The following is a 5,701-nucleotide window of genomic DNA, read 5'->3' as shown; positions in this document are numbered from 1 at the left end:
TGGCATTTGAATGTAAAACCTAGTATAAACCCTAATAGAGATGATGAAAAACTTATAGAAAAACTACACTAAAGCTATCTACTACTACTCCTAAGCTACTCGAATGTTATGCTATATTATGGTCTTTATTCTCCCTTCCTTATGAGCTAAATGGCTTCAGAAATGGGCCTCCAAACCACCAAAATTGCGAGTCACGTGATATTTTAATGAAGGCTGTGCGTCCACCTGTGCGGACGCACAGACGTGTGCGCCCACATACTCTGCCGAAAATCTCTACCCGTGCATATGCACAGGAAGTTGTGCGCACGCACACTAGGCGATGCTTGAATGGACGCGCGACGCGCACATTGCGGCTCACGCGCACACGTGGCTCTGATCTGATGGCTATGCGTACGCACGCGGATCTGTGCGTACGCACACTAGGTTGAGCTCTTCTCCTTTGATTCTTCATGCTTCCTCCACTTTGAATGCTCTTCTTCCATTCTCTCTAAGCCATTCCTGCGTTATACCTCTGAAATCACTCACAAATAACATCAAGACATCGAATGGAAAGTAAATGGAATAAAATTAATCAAATAAGGCACAAAAGAGCATGTTTTCATAATCAAGCATAAATTAGGAGGAAAGTTCAAATGCATGCTATTTAGTGGAATAAGTGCAAGTTTATATGATGAAATCCATTCAATTTCAACCAAAAATCATCATCAAATATGGATTTATCAGCTGTCAACCCCGACCTCCTTGGACTCAAACAGGAATAACTTGAGCTATAGAGGTCCAATTGACGTGATTCCAGCGGCATTGGAAAACTAACTTCTAGTGATTTCAAAGATATATAATAGTATACCCTTTTCTTCCATTTCGTATGGGCCACATCATGCCAAACTTGAGGAAGCTCAAGTTTGGTGCCAGCTCAAGGCCTCCAAAGAGAAATTGCACTGCCATCTCCACGCTGAACTTGAGTTTCTCAAGTTCGGCATCAACTCAAGGAAAGCAAGAGAAAGCAACGCTGCCTCCTCCAGTCTTCAAGTTCGGTGTCAACCTTAATGAGTCCAATGGTCCCCACTCGTCCCAGGATGCATTACACGTGATGGTTTTGCAAATTTGATTTAACTTTTATAATTAAAATTAGGAAAAGATATTATTTAGTTTTTAGGAAATATATTTTACATTAATTAGGATTAGATATAAAAAGGAAAAGAATCAGCCCTTCGGGTTCTTCTCTTCTCTTCTACATCATTTCGCAATTTATAGTTTTACGAATCCTAGTTTTTCTCTCTAAACCATGAGCAACTAAACCTCTACTGTTAAGGTTAGGAGCTCTGTCTATTGTATGGATTGATACTATTATTTTTCTATTTTAATTCCTGTACTGATTTATAATTCAAGAATTGTTTTCGTTCTTTATTTTATGAATTTGGGTGGAACAGAAGTATGACCCTTGTTCTAATTGAGTTCTTGTATAACTTGAAAAAGCTCTTTACTTGAACAATAGCTTGAAAACATATTCTCCTAAATCACTAATTATCTGGTCTTAACGGGATACGTGACATATAATCCTCTTATATTTGGGTAATTAGGATTTCTGTGGCAAATAAACTAGAATTGAACTTCACCTTCTAATTGGAATTTAGTGACCAAGGAATTGGCAGTTAATGAAGGTTAGAGGAGACTAAAAAGATCTAAGGAATTAGGGTTTAGTCACTTATAGTTTGCCATGAATTAAATCTTGCATGATTAAAATAGTTAGTAAGAAAAGTCAATATGAAAAATAGATAACTCTGAAGCCTTAACTGTTTTCTCCATATATATTTCACCTTAATTTACTGCTTATTTTCTGATTCTCTGAATTACTGTTTGATGCATTTGAACTCTCAACACTCTTTTCTATTTGTCTAACTAAGTAAATAACTTAATCATTGTTGCTTAATCCATCAATCCTCGTGGGATCGACCCTCACTCGCCTGAGGTATTACTTGGTACGACCCGGTGCACTTGCCGGTTAGTTTGTGGACTTTAAATTCCGCACCAACACCCTGACCCTATTAAGAACTCCCCATTTCTTACCCTCTATTTTCACCCTTTTCAACTACAGGTGCAAAGGTTTAGTGCGGAGCTACAAGAGCATAGAAGATTCTATTCACGAGTTGAGTTGTTAGAATTTATTTTTCTCTCGTCGTTTATTATTTTTAGTTTTTAGAGGGGTAGGATTTGTTTTAAGAATCTTGAAATAAGTCTATGTATTTAATGCTATGTGAATATATATATATATATACTTTTGTGATTAAGTGATTGAAAATAAAGTCTCCTCTCATCTTCTTAATTAAAGTTTCAGTTCGTATTCGTGAAGGCTCAATATTAAATAAAGATAGTATACAATAAAAAGGTTTAGAGGTAAGTAATGCCTAAGCTTTTGGTACGATCATGAAGTGCTAAAAGTTAGGGTGTTACAGAGTTAGGTTGGACACTACTTCAGTTGGGTTACTCATCTTGGCGATGGCCCCTTGAACCTAACCTTGCAACTGTGTGCTCCCCATAGAGATGGTGGTCCCATTTTGACCTCTTGAAAAGCACTGTCACATTGTAGTTTGATTTGTAAAACAATAAACTAGTGCTGTTAGTGAAGATGACAATGACAATTCAAGATGAGATGGTCATTTGTGTTAGAATAAAAGTACCAAACTTGCATTTCTACAGTTAATTTATAGTGATACCAGACCAAACTACAATTTCAAAAATATTTTCAATTCAGGGACCTAAAAATAGATTGGATTAATGGACGATAATGAACATATTTTCAATATTATAGCAAACCGATAATTTTTAAACTATAAGGACTTATTGAAGACCTTCTCAACTACAAAATATCACACTGACCCTGACTTGTTGTAGGAGCTGCAGAACTTTGGGTAGAACTGGTAACCAGATTGCGGTTGCTTCCATTGCTTGTAGTTGTAGCATGAGATGCTAGTGTGTGATAGAAACTTGTATAACGATGCAATTGTGTAATAAAATAGGGAAGCCAAATCAAAAGCTACATCGATATAAGCCTACAGAAAACTGATTGTGTCTGATATAATAAAAAATTTACCATGGCAAGACTGAACAAAGCAATGGTAACTAATGAAGAGTATAAAGAGTGGAAAGAACCATGCAGTGAACCAGAAAATTGCATTTAGATATTTTAGTTAAACAAAAGAAAGTAAGTAAAGTTTCCAAATAATAAAGACAACAGACCTGAACAGTAAGAATTAAAGTAGCTTCTATAGCCATTGATTTAGGATCAATGCTCGATAGCGTTTCACCAGATGCATGCCATGCCTCAAGCACTAAAGGTAAAGAATTTACCAAAGCAGACTTAATTCCTTTTCCAAGCATATCCAACAATAATCTAGCTTGCATATCTATAACCATTCCCCTGACCTCTTGGACATTTGATCCTTCCAGTAGCCTATACTTTATTCTGTTTAGACTCTGCAATCATAAATAGAATTGAGTTCATTTAGCATTGAGGTAATTAAACAGAGGGTGCAAGTTCGTTAAAAAGTGCACTATAGCAGATTTTTTGTTCAGATTGAACCCAACAGGGACAAGTAATAACATACAAGACCATACTACGCATGCCAATAACAGGATGTTAAAATGGTGAAAGAGCAATAATAACATACAAGACCATACTGCTGCCTGTGCTGAGGAAAAGGAAGAGAATGGAAATCCGCATCCAAAGTTGCAATAATGCTTATTATTCCCGAAAGTGGTCAAAAGACTTCAAAAATAAAAATCGAAAGCATAAATGTGATACTCCAAGCAAGAACATTCAACACCTTGTATAAGATTAAACTAAGCTTTTGAAATATAAGATACGAATAAGTAGCTTCACCTTCTCGAGTAACTACACTCAAACAATTTTGATATGTAAATTTTACTATACATGCATATACACATATACATACAAAAATAAAAACAAAACTAACTCCTAAAACAAAAACCAGAACCAATAATAAATAATCGTAAAAAAAATAAAAAACAGAAATAAATCCTCAGAAAAAGAATCAGAACAAATAATAAAAACATCATAACAAAAATAGAAAACTAAGAAGTTTAGGGGGAAAAACCCTAAACCAAATATTAGAATAGAAGTTTAGAAAAATTAAAAAAAATAAAGAACTAAGAAAATAAAAAAAATCAAATTCAAGAGCAAATAATCAAATAAAAGAAAATTTTGACCAAATAATTTACCTAAGGGCTAAGGCTCCATTCTAGATGTAGAGATTGAAATAGAGAGGCTGGAGAGAGATGACGTAAACAGCGGAGAGGGTAGGGGAGGCGAAAACAACAGAGAGTAAAGCAGAGAACACAAGGAGCGAGGGCAGTGGAGTAGATGAGAAGATACGATAAAGGAAGGATGGCAGAGACTGGCGGCGCGAAAGAAGGAAAGGCAACCTCCGTTGGTTGACCGGCGCGGTGAGTAGTGAGCGAAGAAGGGTTTGCAGAAGAGAGTAGTAAGCATCGAGGGAGAAGAATAGAAGAATCTGATGAGTTAGTGTAGCGTGTTTGGGAGTTTAATTTGAGAATTTCCTTTTTTTAGTGGGAACCTTTTTGCCACGCTTTTCTCGGGGTGCCAATAGAGTTATTGGAAATGGGACGATTTAAAAAGTGCCAAGATAAAAACTTTTTGCCACGCTTTCAAACTGTGTCTGTTTCTGTCTATGGCCACGCTTAAATTTTTTAAGCGTGGCAAAAAAAGCGTGGCCAAATCTCTAATCAATCGTCACCTTCAAAAAAGCGTGACTATTGACCCTTTTGGCCATGTTTTTGAAGTGTGACAAAAAAAATGTGGCCAAATCTCTAATTAATTGCCACCGTCATAAAATCGTGGCCATTGACCCTTTGTAAAAAGCATGGTGATGGATCATTTTTCTTGTAGTGTCTTTATCTTGTTGCTGTCATTAATGCTAGGGCCGTGAAGTGTGAGACAAATTCGGTTGAAGCATACATCCTTATGAGTAATTGGAGGCTACCAAATATAGAGGTCCTCAGGAACATCTTTGATTTAAAGCAAGGAAAGAGATGGTCTTTAAATTCTGAGTTAATTTCTTGAGATGCTAACTAGGTTGCTAATTAACTAGCAAAAAAAAGCCCACATAGTTTAGTTGAGGCTGAAGTGTGGGATGTTGCTCCAGTTTTAATTTAGTGTTTGCTGTAGATGGACTTGAACTAGTCTTTTTCTTTCTTTCTTTTTTTTCTATTCTTTTTATTTTATTTTCTTTTTTATGTTCACTAAAAATAATAATAATAATAATAATATATTATTATTATTATTATTATTATTATTATTATTATTATTATTATTATTATTATTATTATTATTTTGCTAGGTCAAATGGTCAGCCCTAATGGAGATTGGGCAAAGCATTTAAGATGTGCTCAAACAACAAAGGAGGGTTCGGATTTAGGGATTTTGGAGTATTTAATCCTCCTTGCAAAACAGGGTTGGAGACTCATGAACAAATCTGAATCATTGGTAGCAGGAATCATCAAAGCAAAATACTACCCGAGAATAAACTTCTTAGAAGCACCAATGGGTTATACTCCTAGCTACACTTGGAGGAGTATTCTTAGGGCTAGAGAAATCCTTGAAACATCTTTGGAGGATTAGGGATGGCAAGTCAGTCAAAACATAGGGTTTACCATGGATTCC

This window comes from Arachis ipaensis, chromosome B9, assembly GCF_059453495.1.
Source record: "Arachis ipaensis isolate K30076 ecotype BB chromosome B9, ASM5945349v1, whole genome shotgun sequence".
NCBI classification, from domain to species: domain Eukaryota; kingdom Viridiplantae; phylum Streptophyta; class Magnoliopsida; order Fabales; family Fabaceae; genus Arachis; species Arachis ipaensis.
This window is presented reverse-complemented; position numbering follows the sequence as displayed.